Source organism: Ovis canadensis, chromosome 1 (genome assembly GCF_042477335.2).
Source record: "Ovis canadensis isolate MfBH-ARS-UI-01 breed Bighorn chromosome 1, ARS-UI_OviCan_v2, whole genome shotgun sequence".
Classification (NCBI taxonomy): Eukaryota; Metazoa; Chordata; class Mammalia; order Artiodactyla; family Bovidae; genus Ovis; species Ovis canadensis.
In genome coordinates, this window is record NC_091245.1 from 96,819,465 (window position 1) to 96,834,590 (window position 15,126).

The window sequence follows — 15,126 nt, forward strand, 5'->3', positions numbered from 1 at the left end:
GAGTCAGTTCTAATGAGGTAGACAAACCTAGAGCTTATTATACAGAGTGAAGTAAGTCAGAAAGAGAAATATAAATATCGTATACTGACGCATATATATGGAACCTTGAAAGATGGTACTGATGAATTTATTTTGGGGACAGCAATGGAGAAACAGACAGAAAACAGACCTAAGGACATGGAGGGTGGGGAGGGAGAGGGTGAAATGTATGGAGAGAGAAACATGGAAATTTACAATACCGTATATAAAATAGATAGCCAATGGGAATTTACTGTATGACTCAGGGAATTCAGACAGGGGCTCTGTGACAATCTAGGAGGGAAGGATGGGGAGGGCAATGGAAGGGAGGTTTAGAAGGGAGTGGACATGGGTGTACCTATGGCTAATTCATGTTGATGTATGACAGAAAACCACAAAATTCTTTAAAGCAAATATTCTTCAATTAAAAAAACAAAGTGAAAAAAAAAGTGGAAGGACTGAAAAAAAAGTAAAAATAGAGCTACCATATGGACCAGCAATCCCACTCCTAGACATATATTCCAAGAAAATGATAATTCAGAAAGAAACATCACCCTAGTGTTAGCTGCAGCACTATCTACAGTAGTCAAGACACAGAAGCAGCCTAAATGTACATTGACAGAGAAATGGATAAAGAAGTATGGAACATAAATACAATGGAATATTACTCAACCATAAAGATAAAATAATGCCATTTGCAGCAATATGGATGGACCAAGAGACTGTCATACTGAGTGAAGTAAGTTAGACAAAAACAAATAACATATGTGGAATTGGAAAAAAAGGAGGTACAAAGGAACATACCTACAGAACAGAAACAGTTACATATGTAGAAAATAAATTTATCACTATGGCAGGGCAGAGACGAATTGGAAGATTGCTATTAATATGTATACACTACTGCATAAAATAGATAACTAATAAGGACCTACTCTATAATAAGCACCTATAGGGAACTCTATCAATACTCTGTAATGGCCTACATGGGAAAAGAATCTAAAAGAATGGTTATATGCATAACAGATTCACTTTGCTGTATACCTGAAACTAATAGCATTGTAAACCAATTATACACCAATAAAAGGTTTTTGGGGGGAAAGCTACCTTTTCTTTAAAATTTAAAAAAAAAAAAGGATGGCATTGAATATTAAAAAAAAAACCTTTGGGAAATGGTAGTGGTTATTTGTGAGCATGTCATTTAATTTACACTACCGCTGCTGTGCTATAGACACCAGCTATCTTCCTTTTTTTCACTTAACAATATAGTTTTAAGATATCATTTTTATGCACATATTCACCTTGTGGCTTCTGGTTTCTGCTAAGTACTACATCATCTGCATCCACCTTATGTTAATACTCCCTCAGGGTCAGGACCCAGACTGCTATCATCTCCCTGCTACCATAAACAACACTATAATAATGAGTGCTTTGAGCTCCTATTTCTTCTCTATCCAATAATAAAAAGCCTTTAAGGAAATATTCAAGTGCATTGATAGATTCCCTAACTAAGAAAACATGCAGAATCTTACTGAAAATTAAGTCATAAGGCAATTTTACTTACTATGCAAATAATTATCCTTAATATGTTTGTGGTATAAGTTTCACGTTTGGACTTATATACATTTGACTTCCATAAAGATAAAACATCCATATGACACAATTTGGACATTCTTCCAGCTCAGTGGGCTTAGTACTTTGCTCTCTTTCATTTAAACTGTCTCAAGTAATCAGCTTTCTTCTTTGAGATGCTGTATCCCAGGCCAGTAGATATGACTTCTTGGAAGTCCTAACATTTGGCTTACATTTACCTTTTCTTAAATTGATCTCAAAAGAGTGATCTCTTCAGGCCAAATTCCTCCCTAAAGAAATTAGCAGTGTGTAAGGTTAGCTAAAATCACAGATTCATAATAAGAACTCTGTAACTATTTGGGTTCAAGAATAGACAATAGTAGATGAAGGTAAGACAGTTTTGCAGATGTCCCTACATCTATAACCAGGGGCTGATATTTTATGGTCGGTCCTTAGGAAAAAGTAATGTTGAGTCTATTCGTTTTTTTGTGCTAAAGATAATTGAAGTCTGGTAAGTAGACCAATTCAATTACCATGTGTTGGGGGAATATAATACCTTAATTAACCAATGTTTACTGAATATTTATTATATTTGAGGCATTATGATAAGCAATGGGATAGAAGAATGTGGAATGCAAACATTAATAAAATATTTATGCTTGTAAGATTATTAGTAGAGAGGAGGTTCTTGACGTATGAATAACTAATAGAGGAAGGTAAGACTACAGAAACCCAATTCAACAAATATTGAGTTCCAACCAAATAGGGCTGTTGTTTTAAGTTCTCATCAACACAAATGACTTTGATCTCCCCCCTCACAATCTGCAAGAGGTGGAAAACAAGAAAATAAATGTGATTAAGTCTTATGGAAACTATGATGGAAAGAATGCAGAAGGAGACAAAAAAGTCAGGAGAGTGTATGATCCATAAAAAGAAAGTATGTGGAATTATATATAAGCTGGCCACCTAATGGAGCCCTGTGAAACATCAATACTTGGAGAAAGGCAAAGGAAAAATAGGAAGAAAAGTAAACTGAACAAGGAAAAGACACAAATGCAAATATTAATAATGCATACCCTTGGATATTTCAAAAGCCAAAGTAAGTAGCTTAAGGAAACTGGTGAAGAAGGATACATGGGAAGACATGGAATCCAGCAGTTTGAGACTGCTCCAAGGATGTGAATGAAAGTATCCATCAGGAGGGAGGGGCTAGCCTGGGAAGGAACACAAACAATTCTTGAATACTTATTATCCATTTTAAGAAATAAATCAAACCCATGGATCCAAAGACACTTTGAAAGCCCTCTTATTCCATTCTTCCAGAAAGGGAACCACTCTTTACCATTTTGTACTGATCGTTCCCCTACTCTTCTTTAAATCTTCATTGCTTGTGTTTTTATACATAAATGTTGTTTTATATATTTTTGAACTTTTTTGTATTCTGTCACTTCTTTTTTCTACTCAACATCTGCTTTGAGTTTTACCCATATTAAAATTAGCCATTTGTGCCTTAACATTTTTTCTTCCTGTTTTGCCAGAGATGTATGTATGTATTTCACATGCATAATTATGTTCTTGAGAAACTGTATTCTCAAATGTGCAGGAAAAGGTCCTATGTCTATTCCTTATATCAGAATTATTGTCTTTTTCAGATCTCCTAAATCATAATTGTTTGCTGCCGGGAGCCAGCGTGAGGAACTCCACCTGCGGCAAGGGTCATGAGGAAGGAGGCTTCGGCATATGCAAAGGAGGGACTGAGCCTCAGGAAAACCCCTGTTCCCAAGCATCTACCCCCAAAACCAGAGTCTACCTACTTTACTGTTTCATGCTTTCACCTACAACCTCTGACTTTATGGGGGGCTGTTCCCCACCGGTTCTCTCGGAGGAGGAGTAAACATGCAGCTCCAGTCAATAAAAATTCCTGGGCGTGACAAGGTTGTCTCATGTCAAACCTCTCTGCTGGCAGACTAGCCTGTGTGACAGGATTATCCACACTCCTGCCACTATGCACATGATTGTTTACTACCTGTCAACCATAAACAGCACAGAGAGCTTGGAGTATTTTGAAAATATTGATTAGCATAGGGCTTTTCTCATTGTTGAGTCCATATCCTTAGGCACCTGGGAATATATTAATGTATTTGGAATATAGAAAAGGAAATATAGTAGTTTTTGATGTTAGCAATACTAGACTTTTCAAGTTAATGAATTTTCTCTTTTGTTATAGATCCACTGTACTTTGTTATAAATCACTGTGTCCTTACTAAATAGATCTTAAGGGGAACATTGGTGAATGGTTTTCATTTGTTGGGCTGATGTTTGCTGCTAAATCTCCATATTCCCTGCCCTTGTAATGAATATAACTAGCATATAGGAGAAATAAGTATTAACCTTTAGGATTAATCATGTTAACCTTAGGTTAAATAAATTCCTTTCTTAGTTGTAACCCACTACACCCTCACCCTATAGGAATGCAACTTTATCTGGTACCTTCAGAGGGTGGCGCCTGGTTTAAGAAAAAACACCCTTGGAAAAAATAAGTTTTCTGGTTAACTGACTGTTACCAAAAAGAAAGGGTCGTAAAATGTCAGCAGGCCTCATGGCCAGAAGATGATGTAAAACCCCTAAGACCTTTTTTTTATACATTTATGTGAAGCACCTGATTTTGATAAAGGTCAGGACTGCTGACCCCTGCGTGACTTTAAAATTTCCATTTGTCTCTATGTGTAACAAAGGGTATATAAGCAAACCTAAAAAATAAAGAAATGGGATCAGTTTCTGGAAAGACTGATTCCCCCGTGCCATTTCTTTCTCCTTGTTTTTTTCTGGCTGAATTCCCATCTGGAGCGTGGGTGCTCACCACATCTACTTACTTGCCCTGGTTTCTAAGATCCGTGAGAGAGGGAACCTAAGGTGGGGCACCCTCTGATATTCAAATGGGCGCTGGTGGCCCAACATAGATGGTGCAAATTCCTTGTCTTGGAATTTTATTGGTATCCCACGTAAACCAAGTTATTCAGCCTCTTTTTCTCCACTAATATTTCCTACTATGCTATTTCTTTCTAATCTCCCTCTATATCTTTAATTAAGCAATTAATTCCTAGGATGCTGACTCCATTGCCCCTTCAAATTACCCTGGATCCACCGGGGCTGGACCCTGGCAGTTTGCCTTTTTGTTGTTGTTGTTGTCACTGAGAGGTGGAATGGATTTGCCCATTACTCCTTTTCTTTCTTTTCCTATATTGATCTATTTTCAAGTTATGTATTTATATTTACCCAAGGTTAGAATGAAAGTGAAAGTCACTCAGTTGTGTCCAACTCTCTGTGACCCCATGGAATATACAGTCCATGGAATTCTCCAGGTCAGAATACTAGAGTGGGTAGCCTTTCCTTTCTCCAGGGGATCTTCCAACCCAGGGGTCGAACACAGGTCTCCTGCACTGTAGGTGGATTCTTTACCAGCTGAGCTGCCAGGGAAGCTGAAGAATATTGGAGTGGGTAGCTTGTCCCTTCTCCAGAAGATCTTCCCAACCGAGGAACTGAACCAGGGACTCCTGCATTGCAGGGAGATTCTTTACCAGCTGAGCTACCAGGGATGCCAAGTTTAGAATGGTTGTATCTATTTTAAAGTAAAAATATAATCAAAAATAAAGAGGGCCATTTCAAGATGATAAAATAGATACAAGTTTAGAGTGATTGATTTTATCATTTTGAAGTGACCCTCTTTATTCTTGATTATATTTTTGCTTTTAATATGTTTATTATTGATACAACTGTGATAGCTTATTTAACTTAGTATGTATATTGTAGTTTTTATCTCATTTTCAACATCTTTTTGGTCCTTACACTTTACTGTTTATCTCTCTCTTAAAAAATATGTTTTAAACTTTGTGATTGAACTATAGTTGATATAAAATGTTGTGTCAGTTTCATATGCACAGCAAAATGATTTAATTTAATTTTTTTTTTTTTTTTACTTTACAATACTGTATTGGTTTTGCCACACATCAACATGAATCTGCCACGGATGCACACATGTTCCCAATCCTGAACCCCCCTCCCAACTCCCTCCCCATACCATCCCTCTGGGTCATCCCAGTGCACCAGCCCCAAGCATCCTGTATCCTGCATCAAACCTAGACTGGCGATTCATTTCTTATATGATATAATACATGTTTCAATGCCATTCTCCCAAATCATCCTACCCTCGCCCTCTCCCATAGAGTCCAAAAGTCCGTTCTATGCATCTGTGTCTCTTCTGCTGTCTCGTACAGGGTTATAATTACCATCTTTCTAAATTCCATTTATATGCATTAGTATACTGTATTGGTGTTTTTCTTTCTGGCTTACTTCACTCTGTATAATCAGCTCCAGTTTCATCCATCTCATTAGAACTGATTCAAATATATTCTTTTTAATGGCTGAGTAATACTCCATTGTTTATATGTACCAAAGCTTTCTTATCCATTCATCTGCTGATGGACATCTAGGTTGATTCCATGTCCTAAAACAGTGCTGCAATGAACATTGGGGTACACATATCTCTTTCACTTCTGGTTTCCTTGGTGTGTATGCCCAGCAGTGGGATTACTGGGTCATAAGGTAGTTCTATTTCCAGTTTTTAAAGGAATGTCCACACTGTTCTCCATAGTGGCTGTACTAGTTTGCAGTCCCACCAACAGTGTAGGAGGGTTCCCTTTTCTCCACACCCTCTCCAGCATTTATTGCTTGTAGACTCTTGGTCACAGCCATTCTGACTGGCATGAAATGGTACCTCATTGTGGTTTTGATTTGCATTTCTCTGATAATGAGTGATGTTGAGCATCTTTTCATGTGTTTGTTAGCCATCTGTATGTCTTCTTTGGAGAAATGTCTATTTAGTTCTTTGGCCCATTTTTTGATTGGGTCGTTTATTTTTCTGGAATTGAGCTGCAGGAGTTGCTTTTATATTTTTGAGATTAGTTGTTTGCCAGTTGCTCCATTTGCTATTATTTTCTCCCGTTCTGAAAGCTGTCTTTCACTTTGCTTATAGTTTCCTTTGTTGTGCAGAAGCTTTTAATTTTAATTAGGTCCCATTTGTTTATTTTTGCTTTTATTTCCAATATTCTTGGAGATGGGTCATAGAGGATCTGCTGTGATTTATGTTGGAGAGTGTTTTGCCTATGTTCTCCTCTAGGAGTTTTATAGTTTCTGGTCTTACATTTAGATCTTTAATCCATTTTGAGTTTATTTTTGTGTATGGTGTTAGAAAGTGTTCTAGTTTCATTCTTTTACAAGTGGTTGACCAGTTTTCCCAGCACCACTTATTAAAGAGATTGTCTTTAATCCATTGTATATTCTTGCCTTTTTTGTCAAAGATAAGATGTCCATAGGTGCATGGGTTTATCTCTGAGCTCTCCAGAAAGCAGGAATAGAAGTAACATACCTCAACATAATAAAAGCTATATATGATAAACCCACAGCAAACATTATCCTCAATGGTGAAAAATTGAAAGCATTTCCCCTAAAGTCAGGAATAAGACAAGGGTGCCCACTTTAACCACTACTATTCAACAGAGTTCTGGAAGTTTTGGCCACAGCAATCAGAGCAGAAAAAGAAATAAAAGGAATCCAAACTGGAAAAGAAGTAAAACTCTCACTGTTTGCAGATGGCATGATCCTCTACATAGAAAACCCTAAAGACTCCACCAGAAAATTACTAGAGCTAATCAATGAATACAGTAAAGTTGCAGGATATAAAATCAACACACAGAAATCCCTTGCAGATCAAATATGGAACAAAATAGAAAGCCCAGTGATTTAATATTGTTGAAGATTATATGTCATTATAGGTTACAACAAGATAGCAGATATAATTCCTTATTCTACACAGTATATCTTTTTTGCTTATCTGTTTTATGTAGTTTGTATCAGTTAATCCATACTCCTAATTTGTCTTTCCCCCCCTTCCATCTCCCTTTTTGTAACCACAAGTTGTTGTTTTCTATATCTGTGTATCTTTTTCTATTTGAGCATATATTCATTTGTATTAGTTTTTGGAGTGAAAGTGTTAGTCTCTCAGTCAGGCCCAACTCCTTGTGACCCCATGCACCATAGCCCACCAGGCTCCACTCTCCACAGAATTCTCCAGGCAAAAATACTGGACTGGGTTGCTAATATCTTCTCCAGCAGATCTTCCCAATCCAGGAATTGAACACAGGTCTCCAGCATTGCAGGCAAATATATTCATTTGTATTAGTTTTAGATTCCATAGATAAGTGACATCATATAGTATTTATCTTTCTCACTAAACATCATATTCTCTAGGCCCATCTGTGTTGCTGCAAATGGCAGTATTTCATTATTTTTTATTACTGAGTAATTTACCATTTTGTATGTGTGTATACCATATCTTCTTAATCCAATCATTTATTGATGGACATTTGGGTTGTCTCCATGTCTAGTGTTTCTCTCTTAAATAGCATATAGATGGATTTTTGTTATTTTTATTTTAAATGAATGTGTTGATAACTAACATTTATTGTGATATATTTGAAATATTTTACCAACTTACTCTGTATTTTACTTTTTTGGTTTTACATTTTTACTTCTTTCATGTATTCTTTTGAATTGATTGAGATTTCATTTGTTTCTTTATTCTAGCTTTCTACTCTTTTGGTTTGGACATTACTTTTTCTACTTTGTTAGAGGTTATCCTTGAAATTTTAACATATGGATTACACATGACAAAGTGAAGAATTAATTAATATGCTTATCCCCTCTCTAACCAATCTAAGCAGCCATAGCACACTTCAGGCACTGCCTGCTGTGTTAGCTTATCAATCCTTTCTTCTTCTTTTAGTTCTTAATATTATACTTTTAGTCCTTCACAGTTTTGTTCTTTACCTATATTTATGTATGTTAAGCAATTCCTTTTGTCATAGTTTATTTCTATAGCTCAGACATTCCTTGGAGATCATCATTGTTCTTCATGAATAACTTCTTTTAAAACTTTCATCAGCACACAGTGATCTCAGTTATTTTTTGTTTGAAATGGCTTTATTATGTGCTAGTTCTTCTGTAAAACTTTAAAAATGTTTGGCTGTGTGGGGTCTTAGCTATGGCACACAGGATCTTCACCTTTATTGTGCCATTCAGGATGTTTAGTTGTAGTATGTGAATTCTTAGTTGTGGCATGTGGGATCTAGTTCCCTGGCCAGGGACTGAACCCAGTCTCCTTGCATTAGGAGCATGGATTCTTAGCCACTGGACCAGCAGGGAAGTCCCTATGTGCTAATTTTTGAAGGATGGTTCACTGTAAATAAAATTAGTATTCACCTGAACTGAACTGAAAATATTTCAGCATTTTCTAGATATTGCTCCACAGTGTCTTTGATTTCACTGTTCCTCTTGGGAAGTCAGTTGTTGAGCTATCTGTCATTCCATTGTAAGAAATCTGTTTTTCTATCTGGTACTTTTAAGATTATCAGTTGACGTTGGTAACCGACTTCATCACTGTGATATGTCTAGGAATGAATACATTTGATTTATTTTGTTGTTTAGGATATGTTGTATTCTTTGATACTAAAGAGCCATTCAGTTCAGTTCAGATCAGTTCAGTCGCTCAGTCATGTCCGACTCTTTGTGACCCCATGAATCGCAGCATGCCAGGCCTCCCTGTCCGTCACCAACTCCCAGAGTTTATTTAAACTCATGTCCATCAAGTCGATGATGCCATCCAGCCATCTCATCCTCTGTCGTCCCCTTCTCCTCCTGCCTTCAATCCCTCCCAGCATCAAGGTCTGTTCCAATGAGTCAACTCTTCACATCAGGTGGCCAAAGTATTGGAGTTTCAGCTTCAGAATCCGTCCTTCCAAAGAACACCCAGGGCTGATCTCCTTTAGAATGGACTGGTTGGATCTCCTTGCAGTCTAAGGGACTCTCAAGAGTCTTCTCCAACACCACAATTCAAATGCATCAATTCTTCAGTGCTCAGCTTTCTTCACAGTCCAACTCTCACATCCATATATGACCACTGGAAAAACCATAGCCTTGGCTAGATGGACTTTTGTTGGCAAAGTAATGTCTCTGCTTTTGAATATACTATCTAGGTTGGTCATAACTTTTCTTCCAAGGAGTAAGCGTCTTTTAATTTCATGGCTGCAGTCACCATCTGCAGTAATTTTGGAGACCAAAAAAATAATGTCTGACACTGTTTCCACTGTTTCCCCATCTATTTCCCATGAAGTGATGGGACCGGATGCCATGATCTTCGTTTTCTGAATGTTGAGCTTTCAGCCAACTTTTTCACTCTCCTTTTTCACTTTCATCAAGAGGCTTTTGAGTTCCTCTTCACTTTCTGCCATAAGGGTGGTGTCATCTGCATATCTGAGGTTATTGATATTTCTCCCGGCAATCTTGATTTCAGCTTGCGCTTCCTCCAGCCCAGCATTTCTCATGATGTACTCTGCATAGAAGTTAAATAAGTAGGGTGACAATATACAGCCTTGATGTACTCCTTTTCCTATTTGGAACCAGTTTGTTTTTCCATGTCCAGTTCTAACTGTTGCTTCCTGATCTGCATATAGGTTTCTCAAGAGGCAGGTCAGGTGGTCTGGTATTCTCATCTCTTTCAGAATATTCCACAGTTTATTGTGATCCACACAGTCAAAGGTTTGGCATGGTCAGTAAAGCAGAAATCGATGTTTTTATGAAACTCTCTTGCTTTTTCCATGATCCACAGGTTATTGGCAATTTGATCTCTGGTTCCTCTGCCTTTTCTAAAACCAGCTTCAACATCTGGAAGTTCACAGTTCATATTGCTGAAGCCTGGCTTGGAGAAATTTGAGCATTACTTTACTAGCATGTGAGATGAGTGCAATTGTGTAGTAGTTTGAGTATTGTTTGGCATTGCCTTTCTTTGGGATTGGAATGAAAACTGACCTTTTCCAGACATGTAGCCACTGCTGAGTTTTCCAAATTTGTTGGCATATTCAGCGCAGCACTTTCACAGCATCATCTTCAGGATTTGAAATAGCTCAACTGGAATTCCATCACCTCCGCTAGCTTTGTTCATAGTGATGCTTTCTAAGACCCACTTGACTTCACATTCCAGGATGTCTGGCTCTAGATTAGTGATCACACCATCATGATTATCTGGGTCATGAAGATCTTTTTAACAACAATCAATTCTGAAAAATTAGATTTTAATCCATAACTATGGTATGTTCTTCAATTAAGTCTCCTTTAATTCCTCTCAATGATGTATTACACTTTTCTGTGGTCTTTCACATCTTTCATTAAATATAGTCCATGTTTTAAGTATTTAACATTTCTGTTATTTTCTAACTGCTTTTTATTCATACATGGAAATATACATTGATTTTTATATATTTTGCACTCAATAACCTTGTTGAATTCATTTATTCTAATAACTTATATATAGGTTCTTCTGCATTTTATAAATATAGAGGTATACTATTTACAAATACTATTAGCATGACTTCTACCTTGTCAGTGCAGATGCCTACAGAAGCCCATGTGTTGTAAATAAATTGCTAGAATCTTTTCTTCCTCTATATAAGAGTATGAATAACACTTCTTTTATAGATTCAGGTAGCCTGATCTGTAGTTCATGAGTCACAAGATCAATTAGAATCAGCACTGTTTTTCAGATTGCTAACTTTTCTTCACCAACATTTAGTCCAATAGCTCATTGAACTTTGCTCAGAATTTTTGAAATTCCCATGGGGTTTGATCTGTGTAAAATTTCAACCTGAAAAGGATTTGTCTCGAAATTCAGACATTTTAATATAAAATATTCCCCTCACATGAAAATATAAAGATTTTACTGGCAACACTAACATATAAACATACCTGGATCCCTCTAAACCATATGCTATACTATATAGTATACAGTACTAGAGCATGATCTTCATTCGGCATTCTCATCACGAAGTTCATTACTGAAAAAGAAAAAGGAATGAGATGGTGGATGATTTAAAACAAACATTCATGTTGAATTTGGGCCAACCTAAAAGTTTATAAATTTAGTTTCATCAGTTTTATTTTTGTAAAGCTTAACTGAGATAAAATTTCCTAATTTAACTCATGTCCTAGCAGAAAAAATTTTAGGCTAGGGACAAAGCAGAGGAGAGGAACTAAACACAGATGAGAGGATGCATGTATTTACGTGCTAGTATTCCCTTTAGGAAGAGAAACTAGGCCTGAATAAGGGGGTGGAAAACAACTTTAGAAAGTGTGCATGAGTTTTCCTCTGCTTGAAAAAATGTTTCCCCTCCCCCAATCTTCCCCTGAACAATTCTCCTTACCAGTCGAGTCTCAGTTTAAATGTAAGTTTTATTAGACTCAGTTTATTAAGCTCTTTTAAACCAATGTGTCTCAATCTAAATTTGCCTTCCCCATGTCATTCTGTTATACTTAAGTTCTTTATCATAAATTTTAATTTCATATTTGCACATTTACTAGTGGTTCTCAAACTACAGCATGTTTAAGCAGCACTTGGGTAGCCCATTTAAAACATGGGCTGCATGTAACTTTAGAAAGTTACACTCCGTAAATTTTAGTTGGGACCCAGAAATCTGCAGTTTAAACAAATTCTCCCAAATAATCCTGATGAAGGTGTCCCTAAGAAAAGACTTCTGGAACTTCTCCATGAGGGCAGCAACTCTACTTCTGCCTCTCTATCATCTAGAAGAGGGGTTAATAAATATTAGCTGCATTACAAATGTTAGGACCCAAAATATACACACACTTTGGCAAGTGAGCCAGTGGACTAATACTGCTTTAGGGTCAGGGCTCCCTTCAGACCCAGAAAAAACTTTCTAAACGGTGGGTGGAAGAGATTTTACAAGGAGAGATGGAAGAGTTTAGAAGAAAAGAAAAGGAAAAATATATATATATCATGTGTTGGAGTTTAGGCCAGAAGTCAAAGTTGATAAGCTGTCATCAGCCAGTCTTTATTGTGATGAGTCAAAGACTGTATACCAAACTCCTACAGGGTATCCAGTGCAGAATTTCAGCTGGATAAGGGCACTATCTTCCTTTCATCGCAGCACTGCTTTCAACACATCGGGAAACACCATGTCACTCCTTGACAGAGGCTGGCAATTTGAACTAGGGAGATAATTTGATGGCTTTAAAGCTGGCTGATATTTTCATTTGTGATTCTTCATGGCAGCACTGCCCCCCTTTTTCTGCTTTGTCCCCTGTTGTGAGGTTTGGCAGCTAGAATAATGTTTTCAGGCAGGGCTGGTGGTAGGGTGCTACCATGCAACTGTAATGCCAGCATTTCTGGTATCTGATACCAGCACTTTAAGGGACAAGGATGTAAAGAGAAATGGCTCTTGGGGGCTAAAAAACAAAAGACTAAAAAAAAACCAAGAGGGACTTTAGAGCTAAGACCTGAGCTTAATCTCTTGGAGCTATAGATAAGCAAGAGCAGACCTTGTTTGCTGTTTTAAAGTGTAAAAGAAGATTATTCAGGGTCCACCTTTCAACTTTGTCTTCCAATCATAGGTGAAGGTTGGGTATGTTGACTTTAAGGGTAAGTGGAAATCTCAACAAATCAAAATAAGTTACTGAGAAAAATTAATAAGGAATGGTAAGGATAGGGTTGGAAAGGAAATATTGTGTGGCACTCATCATAGCTGTATGAATTCCATCTGTCTCTTTAAGAAAAAAACAAATTTTTCTGATGCCTTCTTACCTGCCACTCTGGTTTTTGTTTTTTGAGGTTTTTTTTTTTTTTTTTTTCTGTTTTTAGATGTTACTTTTTACAGAGTTGGCATGTAGACAGTCTCTGACAAGGCAAAATATCTTTAATGGGTTCTCTCTGAGTTAAGATCTTTGGCTTCTTCCAATCTTTCATCTCCTTTGAGCAGTAAATCCCTTCGCTCTTTCAGACAGCTCTTGAGACCAGGTTGACATAAACAGTAATACCTGCCAGGAAACATGGCAGCGCTGCTTAGAAGAATCTGGAGTGACTGGGGAATACTTGGCTGCAAGTTTTTGTGGTGAGAAATGTGGCACCAGAGATCACAGGGGATACATGGTTGTCTGGCTTTAAGTTTGCACTCAAGGGCTGTGCTTTAAGTGACCAGAGGCCAAAGCTAGAACAAAGCCTCCTTAATCTGCACATCTACCAGTATCTTCCCCATCTGGCAGGAAGATTCTCCTCTTCTGTTTTCAGTTACTCCCAGTTAATATTTCAAACAGCATTTTTATTTCTGTGGTTCCAGATTCTAATCAGACCCATGCCAATCTCTAAAAGGCTTGTGTGTCTCCTATCACTGGCTTGTTTTATTGACTTTATCTGAATTACTCAAGTTATGGTCTTGCTGACATTTACCTTCCAAGCTGACTTTAATTACAATAAATATAAAGTTCAGATGGTATTGCTTTCCTTATCCTAACTTTATCCCAGAGTGACATTAATGACCTACATCAAAATTACCATTGAAGGCAGAGGACTACTGCATTAAAACTCTTGGGTCTCTGTACAAACATATTTAATCAGAGTCTTTGTAGATAAGACCTGATAATTTGCATTTGTTCAGCTTTTGTGAAAACAGGGGCTTCCACTTCCAGTAATGACAGAAGAACTGCTATCAGACAAGCCCTCTACTATAGATAGTCATAAAAATGCACAAAATACATGAAACAATTTTCAGCTACTAAAAAACATGAAAACATGCAGTGCAGCATTGTATCTCTGAAAGTGATGTGAGCCTGAATTCACACAAACGTTTTGCCCACAGTCACTTTCCAGGAGATGTCCCAGGAAATTGGACAGAGAAGAGAATTTAGTGCTGTTAGCACAGATGAAATTTGCAGGGCAGATGATTAGAAGAAGGAAACATGCAGAAAAGGAGCACCGGAAATCTGTATAGAGGTCCCCTGGAGCCTTGGTTCAATACTTAGCTGCACAGGATTCTGCAAGTCCTGGCAGAAATTAACTACCAGGGATCTCTGAATTCAGTGGATATTCCAGAGATCACAGAAGGCTGGAAGAGGAAGCTATAACCATCCAGAATGGAGTGATATTAGAATCAGGCCCATAGAAATAGTCTCAGGAATGACAGAGGTGTCAGAATTAGCCAGAGAACTTTAAAAGAGCTATTACAGTTCCACTTCCTTATCCAACCTGTGCAGATAAGAGTGATAAACTCAGGACAAATACAGAAAAATACAAGGAAATGAAAGCACTTCGGAGTAAAAATAGCAGACAAATTCTGGACAGGAGCTGACACTTGGAAGGAAGAAATTTCATGATTGAATTACCCAGTTCTATGGCTTTCAGCCTTAGTTTTAGGCCATAGTGTCAAGCAGCCGAGCAGCTAGAACTGATAGAAGACTCAATCTTTCTGGGCTGAGCAACCAGGATAGGGCTATAAGTGAACCAAAGCCATTAGAAGCTGAAGGTGGTATCCCATACAGTAGAGAGCCAGAAAGAGGGAGCCCAAAATTTACTGTCAACCACTCTGACCCTGAAGGAAGCAAGTGCAGAACTGAATCCAAACAACTCAACTTATTGAAGAA